The following is a 19,055-nucleotide window of genomic DNA, read 5'->3' as shown; positions in this document are numbered from 1 at the left end:
ACTTATCTTTAGAGACTCAGATTCTTCCTCCAGTTCTTCCTAACCTGATCTGTCCACAGTGCAGCCTCTGGCCAAGATTTCCCTGCTTGTACCCCCATAACCATGGAAAAGACATACAGGTTCTTAATTCTTCACTACTTTTGGAATCTCTAGATACATTTCCTATAGGTGAATCTTCTCTTTTTCTCACTTTATTGGTCTGAGGACAACCATGATGAAGACAACATAAAATCTCCATCCACATAGACCCATATGCAGTTACTCCTACTCGAATGCAGCTATCTGTCCCATGCTGGCAAAGGGCATTCATCTAAGTTGCCTTCTCTATGAGTTTCTAGTAAGTAGTGAAAAATCTCTTTACTGAGATTCCCAGTCTTAACTAGCTAGAGCTTTTAATCATCTCCAACATACATTTCACCCATAAAAGAGGAAGGTGCAGTCAGGACCTTCATGTCTGCCACAATTCTCAATTCTCTGTTTACAAATATCCCAACTCATTGTCCCTGTCAAGTAAAGGGCATTAGCTCCTGTTTCTGTGTTAAGCACCTGTGTTATCACTAAGAAGGTTTTCCACTTGTATATTATTGTGATAAACAGTATACCTAGAGACCACTGAAAAGTAACTCTTAGTTTGCAAAGCCTTTTTTTTCCAAAACAAAAATAAACAAACTAAAACAAAAACAAGTAAGGCTGGAGAAAACATTCTGGGAAGATGGTAGCATAGAAAGTACCAGGAATCACACTCCCCACTTAGGCAACAACTGACTAGCAGAATCCATATGATTTAATTATTTTGGAGCTTGTGAGTCTATTGAGGGTTTGCAACTTCCAGGAGAAAGTCTAGATGATAAACGTGGTTAATTTGGTCAATCTCAGGTCCTAGTTCAGCAGCAGCTATCCAGCTCCTAGGCCACATCATAGGAAGCCTACAAGCTTCCATAGAGCAAATTTTAGGCTGTTTGTGGGATGCAGAGTAGACAATAAGGGTGCTGTTCTCCAAATCTGGTGGATCTTATTGTGATGATTGAGATGATCTGATGGTGGAGATATAGACAAAGAAGTGAGCAGCCATAGTTGCACCACCTTCCTTGCACATTATAGCAAGACCCTCCTTTCTGGCAACATCTATGAGGTTTAAATTGCCAGTGCTCTTCCTAACCTTCATTTTTCTTTTTTCCCTTCTGGGAGTCAGATATTAAAGATGAGTATATTCAAAAGAACCTGATATACAGGACAAATTGTACATGCCCAGGCTTGCAAAAAGTCTGAGAAGTTTACATTTACATCTCAGGCTGATCTTCAGCAGGCAGACAGCCTACAACAATCAAAAGCAAAAAAAATAAAAATATATAAATAAAATTTTAAAAATTCAAACAATATAAAATTGGAAATGGGGCAGAACCTGATTTCCAGTTACCACAGTATTAGATTCAAATATTCAATGTTCAATAAAAAGTTATAAAGTACACAAAGAAACAAGGAAGTATGGTTCATTCAAAAGGGAAAAAAAATCAAAACAAAAACAGCAACTGTCCCAGACAAGATAGACCTACTAGATATAAATTGTAAAGCAATTATTCTTAAAGATGCTCAAAGAAAAAGAACTAAAGGAAGATGTAGACAAAGTCAAGATAGCTACATATGAACAAAATGTAAATTTCAACACAGAGACAGATAATCTAAAAAAGAAGTATAAAAGAAACTATAGAGCTGAAAAGTATAATAACTGAAATTAAAACTTTATTAGAAAGATTCAAAGGCAGATTTGAGCAGACAGAAGATAGGGCAATTGAATCTGAGGAACAGAAAAAAATAAATTAAAGAAAAATTAACAGAATTTAATGGACCTGTCAGATACCATCAAGCAGACCAACATACACATCCATGGTAAAAATCCCAAAAGTAGAGGAAAAAAAGAGTTGGAAGATTTTTTGAAAAAACAGTGGCTGATACATCATTTGCAAATATCTTTTCCCACTCCGTTGGTTGCCTTTTCGTTTTGTTGATTGTTTCCTTTGCAATGCAGAAGCTTTTTATCTTCATGACGTCCCAATAGTTCATTTTTCCTTTTAATTCCCTTGCGTTTGGGGATGTGTCAAGCAAGAAATTGCTGCGGCTGAGATCAAAGAGGTTTTTTTTCCTGCTTTCTCCTCAAGCGTTTTGATGGTTTCCTGTCTCACATTCAGGTCCTTTATCCATTTTGAGTTTATTTTTGTGAATGGTGTAAGAAAGAGGTCTAGTTTCATTCTTCTGCATGTTGCTGTCCAGTTCTCCCAGCACCATTTATTAAAGAGACTGTCTTTTTTGCATTGGATATTCTTTCCTGCTTTGTCAAAGATTAGTTGGCCATACTTTTGTGGGTCCAATTCTGGAGTCTCTATCCTATTCCATTGCTCTATGTGTCTGTTTTTGTGCCAATACCATGCTGTCTTGATGATTACAGCTTTGTAGTAGAGGCTAAAGTCTGGGAATGTGATGCCTCCCACTTTGGTCTTCTTCTTCAATATAACTTTGGCTATTCTGGGTCTTTTGTGGTTCCATACAAATTTTAGGAACTTAAGAGAAGACCATGGGGGAGGGGAAGGAAAAAAAAAAGTTAGAGAGGGAGAGAGCCAAACCATAAGAGACTCTTAACAACTGAGAATAAACTGAGGGTTGATGGGGGGCAGGGGCCAGTCCGGTGATGGGCTTTGAGGAGGGCACCTGTTGGGATGAGCACTGGGTGTTGTATTGTCAAACCAATTTGACAATAAATTTCATATTTTAAATAAATAAATAAATAAATAAATAAATAAGTAAATAAATAAAATTAAAAAAAAATGGCTGAAAATGGCCCTACTCTGATGAAAGACATGAATATAAACATCTAAGAAGTTCAACAAAATCCAAGTAGAATGAGTCTGAGACCCACACCAAGCCACGTTAAACCAACAAAAGACAAAGATTAAGAGAATCTTCAAAGCAACAAGAGAGAAGTAACTTCTCACATATTTGGGCTCATCAACAGGATTATCAGTAGATTTCTCATCAAACATTTTGAAGGACAGACAGCACCGGAAGTGATAAAAGAAAAAAACTGTCACCCAAGAATCCTGTACCCCCTAAAATTTTTCTTCAAAAGCAAAGGAGAAATTAAGACATTCCCAGATAAACAAAAGCTGAAGGAGTTCATTATCATAAGACCTACCCTGCAAGAAATCCTAGAGGAAGTCCTGTATGTTGAAACTGAAGGATACTAGACAGCAACTTGAGGCTACATGAAAAAATAAAGATCTCAGTAAAGATAAATACATGGGCAATTATAAAAGTCAGCATTATTGTAACTTTGGCTTACAACACTATGTTTTTATTTCTACATATTTTAAGACATAATTGTGCTAAAAAACAATTATTAGTTTAACTTTTTGGACATGTATTATACAATTATGTAATTTTATTACATCAATAAATGAAAAGATTGGGGTAGAGCTGTAAATGGGTGTTTTTTAAAATATATTTTCAAAGTTAAGTTGATACAAACTTAAATTGGAGCAGTATAATTTTAGGATGAAAAAAAACATAATCCCCATGATAACCACAAAGAAAATTATTATAGAATATATACCAAAAAAAGATGAGAAGGTAACCAAAATGTCTCATTACCAAAAAATAAGACACAAAACAGATAGTAACACAAAACACAAAAGAGATAGTAATACAGGAAATGAGTGACACAAAAAGCTAAATGGCATTGTCTTAGTCAGCTGGCCTGTTATAACAAAGTACTATAAACTGGGTGGTTTATAAACAACAGAAATTTATTTTTTACAGTTCTAAATAATGGAAGTTTTAGGTCCTGGTGTCATCATGGTCAGATTCTACTGAGAGCCCTCTTCCAGCTTGCAGACTACCAACTTCTCCTTGTATCTTCACATACCAAAAAGAAGGTGAAGAGGCAAGCTCTCCCATGACTTGTAAGAGCATGAATCTGATTCATAATGGTTCCATTCTCATGACCTCATCTAATCCTAAATACTTCCCAAAGACTCCCACCTTCAAATACTATCACACTGGGGATAGGATTTCAATGTATAATTTTTCAAGGACCCATTCATTCAGTAAGAGACATACAGAAAAATAAAATAGTGAAATGAAAGAGATTGGTCCCTCCTTATCAGTAATTGCTTTAAGTGCAATGGATCAAATTCTCCATTCAAAAGACAAAGACTGGCAGAATGGATTTAAAAACATAGCCCAACTATATGTTGTTTACAAGAGACTCATTTACATACAAAGACACAAAGAGTTTGAAAGTGAAAAGACGGAAAGGATGGAAAAAAATAGTAACAAAAAGAGAGGAGGTGTGACTCTACATTACTAACCATTAAGGAAATGCAAATCAAAGTGACAATAAGATACCACATCATATCCATTAGAGTTGCTACTATAAAAAAAAAAAAAACAAACACATAGAAAATAAGTGTTTGTGAGGATGTGAAGACATTGGAATCCCTAAACACTATTGATGAGAATGCAAAGTAGTATATCACTGTGGAAAACGGTATGGCACCTCCCCCAAAAATTAAAAAATAAAAATAGAATTACCATATGATCCAGGATTCTGCTTCTGTGTATGTACATAAAAGAATTCAAACAGGTCTCAACAAGATATTTGTACACCCATATTCACAGCATCATTATTCACAACAGCTAAAATATGGACGTGATTTGAGTGCCCACTTAGAGATGAATGGATAAGTAAAATGAAGTATATATATATAACATGGATAGTATTCGGCTTATTAAGGAAGGAAATTCTGAAATATGCTACAATACGAAGATATTTTGCTAAGTGAAATAAACCATTCACCAAAAGACAACTACTGTATTCCACTCAGATGTGATATATAGAGTAGCCAAAATCATAGAGACAGAAAGAAAATAGTTTCCAGAGGCAGAGGTCAGAGGCACTGGGGAGTTACTGTTTAGTAAGTATAAAGTTTCAATTTTGCAAGATGAAAAGAGTTCTAGAGATGGTTGGTGGTGACAGCTGCACAACAATGTGGATGTAGTTAATATCACTGAACTGTTCCCCTACCAGAGGTTAAGATGGTATATTTTTTGTTATGTTTATTTTACCATAATAAAAAAATGGACAAAAAAACAATTAAATCTGATACACCTGCTTCTTGTTGACTTGACTCAATCCATGTAAAAGAATTTTACATCCACACTTTTCATCCTGTGAGATGAAAAGTGCCATCCTACTTTGATTCTGGGCTCAGCATCATGACAGGCTTTGTCCATTGGGATGCTTGTAGATATAAATGCAAGTAAAGTTCTGACAAGTGCTTGAGCAACTAAGCTTGTTCCTATGCTAGTGTCATCACCGTAAGAACATGGATGGATAAGCTAGGTGGTCCTGGGGGATATGAGAGAAACATGGACCAAACGAAACATACACCATAAAAGTGCCCACAACTATGCCCAGCCTAGTCTGTTGGCCCCCATTTAATAATGAAAATATTTAGAAGTATGAACTACATAAATGCTTTTTGTTACACATCACTGAAATTGTGTGGGTGTGTGTAGGTGTGCGCGTGTGTGTGCGTGTGTGTGTGTGTGTGTGTGTGTGTGTGTGTGTGTGTACTTACTGTGGTCAGCCTGGAAGAGCTGATCCCCATCTAATTTGAAGATGTGTGGGTGAGTTTAGCTGAGTATAGCAAAGCCATCAAGCCCCAAAACATTTTCAATCTGCCAGTTTCCAGCAAATCTGTTGATGTCTGAGCAAACTAATACTTATTGTTTTATGCCACTGATTAGTAGTTGTTTGCACATAGAATTATTGTGGCAAAACAGATTCACAAATATAAAAGAAAAATAAATAACTTCTCTCTCTAAAGTGTCCAGCTCTTAAAAGTTAAAGTTACATGAATTTTAGATTACGTTGTTTTTACTATGGTTGAAAATATCAAGTAAAAACAACTCTACTGTGAAACCTAAAGTAAGTCATGTCTTCTCTCCTTTTGATGTCACATGTTTTCCTCCTATTGGACATCACAGGCTGAATGGTGGAAGGTAACAGGGCATACACACACAAAAAAAAATGTAGGATCCAAAATTCTTGCTTTAATTAACTCACATTAATTTAGGTCCACATTAAACATAATGGCAGATGGGTATAAGATAATGATTCCACAAGACCCACATTAAAGAAATGTGAAAGTAAGTAGGCATGGAGAATAAATAAAATGAATAAATATAGATAGATTTAAGGAGTCTGTTAAGAGTTGTATAGACCACTGATAAGTCTTAAGAACCAATGAAATTTGGAGATCTGAAATCACTAGATTTTGTTATATTTCTATCTGCAAACTACCAGAGGCCATGGGCAGTAAAGCCTGCATGTGTGCTTTGTGCTTCAGCTGCCTTTACCTAGGAAAATCTTACTTGATCTTTAGTACAAATATAACCTAAGGAAACCTGTACAGTAATTTTGATAAATACTATTATTATAGCATTATTTTACCTTTATAGTATTATTCTCAATTACATTAAATCTGTAGTCTTTTGCTTAATGTCTGCTTCTCTTGTTAGAAAATAAACTCGATGGGGAGCCTGGGTGGCTCAGTCAGCTAAGCATCTGACTTTGGCTCTCACGGTTCATGAGTTCAAGCCCCACATTGGGCTCTGTGCTGATAGCCTGGAGCCTGGAGCCTGCTTCGGATTCTGTGTCTCCCTCTCTCTGTCCCTCCCCACTCATGCTCTGTTTCTCTCTCTCTCTCTCTCTCAAAAATAAACTTAAGAAAAAAAATTTTTTTTAAAAGAAAGAAAATAAATTCTATGAATGCAGGAACAATTTTTTTTGATTACCTAATTCAGTGCCTTGAACAGTAATCTTTTTTGCTGTTGCCCTTGTTGTATACATGAATGAATGAATGAGTGAATGAAAGTTTAAAAATTTCAAGACTCAGGAAAAGTTATGATACTCAGTTATACCCAAATGCTCACTAGTTTCTGTTGTTAATTATTTTCAGAGATATATTCTGGTCTCAGAAGATGAACTGATGCTCCACTTATACTAACACTATTTTAATGTGCTTATGAAGGGGGCCCATCTGAACTACTAAGTTGCCAATATTACTTAATACCAAATTTTATTCAAACTTGAAAAAAACCTTTTAGGTCAGATGAATAGATGTAAGTCATGCACATTACCAAGTCTCTATATCTTTCCCTAACTCAACATCATAGTTTTGGGGATTTCTTTCATGCCATGTTTTACTCTTTTCTTATTATAAATAACCCAACTGGTCACTAGAACTTAGAATGATAACTTGGTGACATTAATCTTTGGTCACTACATGATGTCATTGTTAAAACACAAATATCCTTTAATGATTGACCTTTAAAACTCTACTACTTGTCTTGTTTATGCCTAATTTGTTGCATAGTTTAATCCATTATTCTTAAAGAAAAACACGAAGAAAAGTGTTATTCATTTTATATGTCAATGTTATCACGAGCTAATGAATACTGCCTATGGCTGCTTGAATTCTGATAGTTCTCTAAGAACACGTTTTCAGATGGAGGCAAAGAGGGAGATCATGAATGCACAGGTGTCTAGAAGGTAACAAGGATTCCTCCAAGGTGATTGCTCAGGGGAATAAGTATGCAGAAAGAAAAGGGCTGAAAGCATGAAACTTTGGTTGTAATTTTACACTCCAGCTCTACTCATAAACTTCCCTTCAAGTCCCAGTCAGAAAGCACTTAAAGTTAGAAGGTTTCATATGCTCAGGAGTCTAGGGGTTCCATTAAAATGTAACACTGAATATAGCAGTAACATGAGATAAAGAGAGGCCCAGTTTCCTGTGGAATGAAGAATAATACTGGAAGTTCTCTGGCAAGGAATTGCCTATGAAGCCCACAGATATGCTCTGTGAACCAGAAGGGCAAACCAATATACTTAGATGACTTTTTAAAATAGAGAAAATGAGGGGCGCCTGGGTGGCGCAGTCGGTTAAGCGTCCGACTTCAGCCAGGTCACGATCTCGCGGTCCGTGAGTTCGAGCCCCGCGTCAGGCTCTGGGCTGATGGCTCGGAGCCTGGAGCCTGTTTCCGATTCTGTGTCTCCCTCTCTCTCTGCCCCTCCCCCGTTCATGCTCTGTCTCTCTCTGTCCCAAAAATAAATAAACGTTGAAAAAAAAAAAAAAAAATTTAAAAAAAAAAAAAAATAAAATAGAGAAAATGAATTCTAAGTGCTTAAAACCAACTAGAAACAAGTGAGAAAAAATGGGAACAACTAATATTAATCCATCCTCTTACCAGAAATTGATTAACAATCATATTACTGGAAAAGAGACTCTTTCAGTATCTTACATGATTTTAATAACATAGACTTATTTTCTACAGTGAGAAATTGTTTCCTTAAATGACTATTTCTTAGTACTATACTTCATTATACGTTGAAACTTCTTAGGGTACAAAGAAAATGCCCTCACCGCAATCCATTATTGTAATCAATAAGAAACTCATCACTTTTAAAATAACAGTAATTATTTTAATGCTTCATACTGCTGGTACTTCTGTGGTTTCTGCAAGCCACCAAAGTAATATTTTTCAACTTTAGTTGGTATGAAATAAGTTACTTTTTTTCTGAATTCAATTTCATAAATTTTTATTATGGATAAGATATGCTATTCAGATAAAACATAAGAGTTTTAAAAATCATAATTAATTTTCTTTCAGCTCATCAGTGGCCCAAAAGACATATACTGGGAGCAAACTAGGAAGAGTAGAAGAATGTAAATGAGAACTTTAAGAAAATTCCAACTTGGATTTAACAATGCTGCTTATTTGAACTGTATCAGGCTGAAATTAAAGGATAATTTTATCATTCACTCTAATGGGTACTACATAATCAGGATATATTATTTTCCTCTGACAATTAATATGCCGAAGACATATTTATATAATAAAGATTTACCTGAACAACAGGAATGTAGCTGCTGCATTGAATCCAACAGCATATTAAAAGAATCATTCACAACAACCAAGTGGAATTTTACTCCTGGGCTGCAAGGTGGTTCAATATTGCAAATCAATCATGATATGCCACATTAATAAAAGAAAGGAAAAGAACCATAAAATCCTCTCAATAGATGCAGAAGAAGAATCTGACAAAATACAACACCCATTCTTGATAAAAATCCTCAACAAAGTAGAAACAGAGGAAACATAGCTCAACATTATAAATACCATATACAAAAAACCCACAGATAATATCATTTTCACTGGGGGAAAAATGAGGTCTTTTCCTCTGAGGTCAGGCAAAAAAGACGGGGATGTCCATTGTATTTAACATAGTAGTGGATCCCAGCCTCAGCAATCAGATAAGAAAAAGAAATAAAAAGCAATGAAATCAGCAAGGAAGAAGTCAAACTTTCACTATTCACAGACAACATGATACTCTATGTAGAAAACCTGAAAGACTCCACCAAAAATTAAGTTGCCAGATATAAAATCAATGTACTGAAATCTGTTGCATTTATATATACTGATAATGAAGCAGCAGAAGGAGAAACTGAAGAATCAATCTTATTTACAATTGCACACAAAACTGTAAGATACCTAGGCATAATCCTAACTAAACAGGTAAAAGATCTAGGAGCTCCTGGGTGGCTCAGTTGGTTAAGCGTGCTACTTCAGCTCAGGTCATGGTCTCACAGTCTGTGAGTTCAAGCCCTGCGTTGGGCTCTGTGCTGATGGCTCAGAGCCTGGAGCCTGCTTCGGATTCTGTGTCTCCCTTTATCTCTGCCCCTCCCCTGCTCATGCTCTGTCTCTGTCTCAAAAATAAATAAAAACATTGAAAAAAAATTTTAAAAACATTAAAAAAAAGATCTATACTCTGAAACTATAAGACACTGATGAAAGAAATTAAACAGGACACAAAGAAATGGAAGTCCATGCTCATGGGCTGGAAGAACAAATATCGTTAAAATGTCAATACTACCCAAAGTAATCTACACATTCAATGCAATCCCTATCAAAGACCACCAGCATTTTTCACAGTTAGAACATACATCCTAAAATTTATATGGGACCATCTAAGACCTTGAATAGCCAAAGCAATCTTGAAAAAACAAAGCAAAGCTGGAAGCATCACAATTCCAGACTTCAAGCTATATTACAAAGCTGTGGGCATCAAGATAGTATAGTACTAGCACAAAAACAGACAAATAGATCAATGGACCAAAATAGAAAACCCAGAAATGGACCCCCAACTATTTGGCCAACTAATATTCAACAAAACAATAAAGAATATCTAATGGAAAAAAGACAGCCTTTTCACAAAATTGTGTTAGGAAAACTGTACAGAAACATACAAAAGGATGAAACTGGACCACTTTCTTACACCAAAAACAAAAATAAATTCAAAAGGATGAAAGATCTAATTGGAGACAGGAAACCATAAAAATCCTAGAGAAAAACACAGGCAACAACTTTTTGACATCAGCCATAGCAACTTCTTAATTAGACACGTCTCTGGAGGCAAGAGAAATAAAACCAAAAATGAACTACTGGGACTTCACCAAGATAATAAGCTTCTATATAGCAAAGGAAACAATCAATAAAACTAAAAGGCAATGATGGAATGGGAGAAGATGTTTGCAAATTACATATCTGATAAAGAGTTAGTATTCAAAAGTCTATAAAGAATTTATCAAATTCAACACCCAAAAAAACCAAATAATCCAGGGGCGCCTGGGTGGCTCAGTCAGTTAGGCATCTGACTTCAGCTCAGGTCATTGTCTCGCGATTTGTGAGATCGAGTCCCGTGTCAGGCTTTGTGCTGACAGCTCGGAGCCTGGAGCCTGCTTTGGATTCTGTGTCTCCTCCTCTCTCTGCCCCTCCCATGCACATGCTTTGTCTCTTTATGTCTTTCAATAATAAATAAATGTTTAAAAAAATTATTAAAACATAAATAATCCAGTGAAGAAATGGCAGAAGACATGAATAAACAATTTTCCAAAGGAGACATCCAGATGGCTAATAGACACATGAAAAGATGTTCAACATTACCCATCATCAGGGAACTACAAATCATAGCCATGATGAGATACTACCTCACACCTGTCAAAATGCCTAAAATTAACAACAAAAGGAAATAGATGTTGACAAGGATACAGAGAAAGAGGAACCCTTGTCCACTGTTGGTGGGAATGCAAACTGGTGCAGCCACCCTGGACTACAGTATGCAGGTTTCTCCAAAAGTTAGAAACAGAACTACCTTATGACACAGCAATTGCACTAGTACGAATTTCCCCAAAGTATACAAAAATACTGACTAGAGGAGGCACATTCACCCCGATGTTTATAACAGCACTGCCACTAATAGCCCAACTATGGAATGAGCCCGTATCTTTTGAATGAAGAATGGATAAAGATGATAATGTGTGTGTGCGTGTGTGTGTGTGTGTGTGTATGTGTGTATTTTTTCATTCTTTTTGATGGCTGAGTAATATTCCATTGTACATATTCCATATACACAAAGACACAGATGGAGCTAGAATATATTATGCTAAGCAAATTCAGTCAGTCAGAGAAAATAAATAGCATATGAGTTCACTCATGTGTGGAATTTAAGAAACAAAACAGATGGACATAGGGGAAAGAAAGAAAAAGAGAGGGAAGCAAACTATTAGAGACTCTTAACTACAGAGAACTGAGGTTTTCTGGAGGGGAGGTGGATGGGAGGATGGACTAAATGGGGTTATGTTGTTAAGGAGGGCAACTGTTATCATGAGCAGAGGTGTTATACATAAGTGATGAACCACTAAATTATACTCCTGAAACCAATGTCACACTATATGTTACCCAGCTAGAATTTAAATAAAAACTTGAAACATTCAAAAAAAAAAATACAAAGGAATGTAGGTGCTACAAAGTCAATGCAAACAAAGGTTAGACTGGCATATTCCATCTTCAACTAAATTAGGAACTTTCAAAATTTATAATTGCCTGTATACTCCTGCCTGTGTCTATCATAATGTCATGCTCATAGTAAATGAGACAATGATTATTTAATTTTAGAAGAGATGCTATAGTCAGCTTTCATAGCCACAGAAATACAGTATTGACAATTAGATTTGCCCAACTCTAATTTAATCTCACTCGAATAGATGGAAGAAAAAGTTCAGCTAAGAGATTAAAAGTGGGGAATAAAAGAATACTTAGGAGAGAAATCAATCCCTCAGGGAAGCCATTACAAAACTATATTATATACATATTTTTTCTGTTGAATCTAATGATTTTCATTCTTTTTCTTCTAATTCTTCCCTAGCCTATCACAAAAATTTAATGGATGTTATATGTACAATTAAGCATGTGCAAGAATTGTGAGATGTCACTGGCCTTTCATGATGGCAGGTGGAACAGAAATCAAAACCCTGAAGCTCAAACTCTTAAGAGTATCTTTGAGAATTCTTCTGCCTGGGAAGCACACAACAGGGAGCCATTCTCTCTCCCTACATGCTTATTCTCTACTTCTCCTGCCAATAATGTTTCCATTCCTCCTCTAAAATCCTCAGAGAAGCCAAATTTACAAATTATCTTTTTTGCATAATATTCTTGGCTCCCTCAAACTATAGTTTCCTGAATTTGGACTTTACTATGCATGCCCTTTTATATGTTTGGATCCTCGTGTGTGTCTTTCTCTACCACACACATGTGCACATACACAAATGTGCGCGCGTGCACGCACACACACACACACACACACACACACACACACACACACACCCATATTCTTGGCTTTGACCAAATAATTATCTGGCTTTGATTTTGCTCATTCATCTCTGACCCAAAGCTTCCCCTGTTGTCATTGTTTCCTCTCTTTTGTTTCTTCTTGTGCTATTACTAGATGGCTTTTACTTCAAATTACATTTAATTCCCAGGTATGGCATACACTGTGGCATGTACTGTTTAATGATCTTCATTGTTATGCGAAGTAGAACAGGTTTTGGGGGGTGGTCTTTTTGTTGTTTGTTTTATTATTTTTTTAATGAAAAGAAAGCTTAATGACTAGCTTGTATTATACTCTGATCAAGTTAATTGTCTCCCACACAAGGGAAGGAGAGCAGGAGGTGCTGGGATGGCCAACCATATGACAATAAAATTTAATGGTCATCACTGCCTAAACATATTGTGATGTTTTAGCCATTTGGCTGAGGACTAAGAAGCAGCTCTTTTACTGTGAGCTGAAGTGGGTCAACCAGGTGTAGTATGAGGAAGAAAAAAAGGGACACCCTGAAGCACAGCTTCCAATAATGTGTCCCTGCTGGAAAATCAGAACATTAACTATAGGACCCTGGCTACTGCAATCAGAGATAAAGTAGATATTTTTGATCTATGGCTACAGGCTGATTGTGAGGAACAAAAGCAGGATTTCAACGACTGTCAAGTTCTACGAATACGGACTGCAGTTTCAAATCTAAGAAAAATCTGTAGAGCTAATACTATAATTGTGTTAGTAATTTCTGCACACAAAGGACAATATAATATTAAAAATCAGAATCATAAAACAAAAAATTAATATACATTTCTCAGAAATATTCACTTGCTGATTGTTCAAATTAAGGAAAATAATTCAAAAAAATTAAGTAAAAAATTAAATATATTTCTACTGCAATTTCTGCTATAAATAAGCAATAATTCTATCAATTTGGCTGCATACCATTTGTAAAGATAGATATAGATATAGATATAGATATAGATATAGATATAGATATAGATATAGATATAGATATAGATATAGATATAGATATAGATATAAATATATAGATATAGAATGCATGATTACAATTTAAAAATGTTTAATAAAAATTAAAAAAAAACCTTTTAGCACTTAATATATGATGTATCTGATAATTGACAGAGTTTAAAATGACCAGTATATCTTCACTGATTCAACTTTATCTGATTTTATCGATTTTGCCATTAAACTTTTCTTCCTCAATCCAACCATTTCCGAAAAATAAATCCTCAATGTACCACAAAACCACAAGTTCAAAGCATACAGTATAATATGGAACACTTAAGTAGGAAAATTCTCATCTATAAAAAAATTTTGTGGCAAGTGCTTCCTATGTAACATTTTTCCCAAATGACACACTAATTTCCAAAGAGGCACAGAAGCAGCACCCCACCTCAAGCCATACTGCAAGATGCCTTTAGGGCCATTAAGCACAAATACTTTGCCTGGATGAACTAGAATGCTATTTTGCTTCTTCTGAATATTGAGCACCACTGGTTGACTTGAATCTCACATAAATAAGGAGATGCACGTTATAAGGGGAACAAAATCAAACATAAAATCTCCATTCATTTTACTAATTTTCAGAAATGTCAACATGCCAATGTGAAAAGTAGTTAATATACTTTTCTTTCAAACTTAATTACAAATAACCGGCGCACAAGAATATATTTTAGTGGAAGATACAGATAATGTAAATCGAATCAGGCTTTAACTGATTTTGTTTTCTAGTGATAGACAAAAAATGACACAGGCTTATGGATACCAAAGTTCTGGACCTCAGAACTAACATTATTCAAAAAAAAAAAAATTTAAGGCACTTGGACTCCAATAGACATCATAAAAACATCACCATCATGGGGCGCCTGGGTGGCGCAGTCGGTTAAGCGTCCGACTTCAGCCAGGTCACGATCTCGCGGTCTGTGAGTTCGAGCCCCGCGTCAGGCTCTGGGCTGATGGCTCAGAGCCTGGAGCCTGTTTCTGATTCTGTGTCTCCTTCTCTCTCTGCCCCTCCCCCGTTCATGCTCTGTCTCTCTCTGTCCCAAAAATAAATAAACGTTGAAAAAAAAAAAAACCATCAGCATCAAGTAAATCTTTTCTATAAAATTTTAACTAAAGTATAACATATCTACATAAAAATACTCACTGAATTATCATGAAGTATGGCAACTCATGTAACCAGGAACTACATCTAGGAAAAGAATACTTGCATATTTATACAGAGACGTCTCCCAGTAATCAACTGTTTTTTCCAAGACAACTACTCTCCAGACTTATAATTCATATATTAGTAGGACCTTCTTTTTCCATTTATGTACACTGAATTATACAGTCTGAATTAGCTACATAATTTGAGAGACTCAGTGCAAAATGAGAAGGCTGGGTCACTTGTTCAAATGCCAATAATAAATGCCTGAAGCCAACTCTGTATAAATCGTATATTTTTTATATACGTACAGTTTTTTCACCTCTCATTTAATTTGTGAAATTCATCATTGTTCTAAATTCTATGCTGTTTTCTCCCCCCACTGGCATTAGAGCACAGTTTGCCATCCCGTGAAAATATTTATCTATCATCTCTTTATAGAATTTTGTTTTCTCCAAAATGAGTAATTATGAATATACTGATATTGTTCAATAATTAAAAGTTTAAACAATTTGGGGGTGCCTGGGTGGCTCAGTCAGTTGAGTGTAGGACTCTTGATCCTAGGGTCGTGGGAATGAGCCCCTGTCAGTCTCTGCGCTGAGTATGGAGCCTGCTTAAGATTCTCTCTCTCTCCCTCTCTCTTTCTCTTTCTCTCTCTCTCTGCCCCTCCCTGACTCATGTGCACATGTTCTCTCTCTCACTCCAAAATAAAATTTAAAAAATTAAACAATTTAAACACTGTCAAGGTATTTAAACAAAGAAGCTTAGAAGCTTAGATTGAGGTCTCTCTAATGCCTTAGCAACCTAAGTAAGCAAACCAAAACCTAAGCATGTAAATATGTCAAGGTTAAGAAATTGGAACCTAAGACAACCAGTCAAAAACAGCCAACGAGGCTTTCTGAAATGAAGAAACTACCTAAGCTACAGCCAATGAAATAAGTTCCTTGCTTCACTTCCACATCTTCTCTATAAATGTCTTTCCCCTATTGCCTATGGGTGGACTGCTCGTAGCCATTTCCAGTTTGGTGTTGCCAAATTCAAATCTATGTTTGGTCAAATAAATTCAAAAAATTAGCATTTCTCAACTTACCTTTAACAATATTCTTTTGCAAAGCTTTTGGTGGATATCTGCACTCATTTCCATTGAACTTTTACTAAAAGAGTAAAATTTCTGTACCACATTGTGGAATAAGCTTAAACTCTCATTAAAGCAGTTCTATTCTTAATTTGGCAACTGATTTTAAAATAAATATTTTTATTTTTAGAGATAGAGATCAAGCGGGGAGGGGCAGAGAGAGAGAGAGAGGGAGACAGAATCCCAAGCAGGCTCTGCACCTTCAGCACAAAGCCCGATGCGGGGCTCAAACTCACAAACTGTGAGATCATGACCTGAATTGAAATCAAGAGTCAGGCTTAATGCAAGTGTCCCTACTTTAATTTTATTAATTCATGCTCTTATTGCTACTATTTTTTCCCTTTTACTTTATGAAATTAATTTGTTCTACTTTACCATATATTTCCAGATGTAGGATGAGGTCATTGAATGTTATGTATTTTTAATATATTCATGAAAATACAACTCTACCGATAGCCCACAAGGTTTGATTATCATTTATAATCACTCAGTTACAAAAATTTTATAATTTCTTTAATGGCTCATTGATCTGTGGATTATTTAGAATCTTGACTAATATAGAATCTTGACTATTTTTTTTTAATTTTAGTTAGTTATTTTGAGAGACAAAGTGTGCACACCCACGTGAGCTGGGGAGGGGCAGAGAGAGAGGGAGAGAGAGAATCCCAAGAAGGCCCTGCACTGTCAGTACAGAGCTGGACATGGGGCTCAAACCCATGAACCATGAGATCATGACCTGATCCAAAATCAAGAATCAGACTCTTAACCAACTAAGCCACTCAGGCACCCTGAATCTTGACTAATTTCTAAACAACTGAGGATTTCACCTTTTATTTTACTTTCATCTAAGAACATACTCTAAGTGTTCATTGAAATTCTTGAAGCTTTATTTACAGTGCAGTGTATAATCAGTTTAGGTAAATAACTGGTAGCATTTGAACACAATGTTCACCCTTGTAATTTGGTTGAATGTCTGCTGTTTAACTATTTATCAGGCTTGCTAATTTTGTCCTTCATATTTTCTATATTCTTATTGATTTTTTATATTTCATTGCTCTATGAGCTTTGACGAAAACTTGTGGGCGAAAAATAGGTGTTCCACTACTAGTAGCTTATATTATCTTCTAAATGATAGAATATTTAATTATTAATTATAGGTTAAATATATGTTAAAACTATTTAAAACAATTGGAGAGGACCGAAGATAAGGGAGAAACTAGGGAGGATTCAATTTTGATGATGGAAATTTGTTGGATTCAATCCAACTTTATATAACCTCTTCCCCTTCAGTCTTCATAGTACAGACCACCCAGAAATCCAGAAGAAAGATGAGCTTATTGATTTGATGTATCAAATAACAAAATTCAATGGTCCCAAAGAAGATATAAATTGAGAAAGTCCTGGAATATGAAGAGCTACAGAGGATTGTGCCTGACATCTGGATATAAACACATCTGAAACTACGACTGGCCCATGAACAGTGCTTAGTGCTTGGCCTGGTAAGTAAGACTCCCAGTATCCCAATGGAAAGCAAGTAGTAGAAGGTTTAAAGAGCTGAGATGCTATTTCTCCTGATCCCCCGTGGAGAAGCAAGAGTTTGGAGTGTGAATTTCACAAGTTAGAGAAACAAAGTACACACTATGAGCTTTCATTTAAAATTCCAAAAGGTCCATGCTTATAGAAAAGACTGTGGTCCCAGAATTAAAGCACTCATTGAGAACCAAGAGCAAAACTGAAACAGACTTATCTGACAAATCTCCACACAAAAAGGATCAGTTCTTAATTTAGCTGCCTTCTAGAACAAAACTAAACACTGCTAAAAGACAGATAACAAAATCTAGAGTCTTTATAATGTATAATCACCAATGAGATAAATAAGTTATTTTTTTTAATTTATTTGTTTATTTTTGAGAGAGAGAGAGCACTAGCAGGGAGGGGCAGAGAGAGAGAGGGAGACACAGAATCTGAAGCCGGCTCCAGGCTCTGAGCTGTCAGCACAAAGCCTGATGTGGGGTTCAAACTCATGAACCACGAGATCATGACCTGAGCCAAAGTCAGATGCTTACCTGAATGAGCCCACCCAGGCAACCCTAAATCAAAATTTTTTTTTTTAACACATGAAGTCACAGGAAAATGAGAGCCATTGCTCAAGGTCAAAGGAAGTAAAAAACATAAAAATAAAAATTAAAAAATAAGCCCAGAGAAAACTCCAATATTGAAATTAACATAGACACTGTATATTAGTTGTTGCAAATACAATCAATGACATAAGTGAAACCAAGATTAAAATAATTGATTTGGAATCTTAGCATTGATATAAGTGTAAAAAATAATTACACTAAAATTTTAGAAGGGAATACTACAATGTTTGAAATGAAAGTCATCAGATAGGCTTAACAGAAGATGAAAGAGGAAGGCAAATTGGTCATTGAAACTGCAGATTAATAGAAATTTCTCCAATTTGAATCACAGCGGAAATATTTTTTTAAAGTGGTTCCGTTTTGGTTTTTTTTTTTTTTTTTTTTTTTTTTTTTGCTCACTGCAGCAGCCCATATACTAAAACTCTAAGGATACAGAGATGATTAGCGTGGCCACAAGGATGACATGCAAATTCATGAACCCTTCCATATTATTAAAGAAGAAAAGTAAATGAATAAAGAAACAAAGTAGTTCTGTGTTGACACTGAGGCAACATTAAGTGGTCTAACATGCATGTAACAGAAACCAAGAAGTAACTCTTTGTAAACAGATTGATGATTTTTACTACAGAAATTTAATGGAGAGTCCTTGCTTTGAAATTGCTTTTTAGGGAAAAAATCTGGTTTGTCTTCGTTTCTTATGGGAAAAAAAAAATAATAAAATAAGAACAGCAACAAAACATTTGATTCATGGATTAAGTGGATTTGGAAGAATGGAAAGTAGTCACATAGACCTCTTCTTTCTGGGTAGCTTTTAACAAAGTATAAAACTTAAGAGAATCA

General features: G+C 35.6%; 1 non-coding gene across 1 annotated transcript; it reads left to right on the top strand.

The window, feature by feature from the left end:
- Positions 1-18,606: 18,606 nt before the first annotated feature.
- LOC124521442 (U6 spliceosomal RNA) lies at positions 18,607-18,708 on the top strand. The gene has a single exon (XR_006964527.1). It is a non-coding gene; the product is annotated as a U6 spliceosomal RNA (small nuclear RNA).
- Positions 18,709-19,055: the final 347 nt, after the last annotated feature.

Source organism: Lynx rufus, unplaced genomic scaffold (genome assembly GCF_022079265.1).
Source record: "Lynx rufus isolate CCGP_SWC_20201006 ecotype Redwood Valley unplaced genomic scaffold, mLynRuf1.p SCAF_3, whole genome shotgun sequence".
In the NCBI taxonomy this organism is placed as follows: domain Eukaryota; kingdom Metazoa; phylum Chordata; class Mammalia; order Carnivora; family Felidae; genus Lynx; species Lynx rufus.
This window is presented reverse-complemented; position numbering and strand designations above follow the sequence as displayed.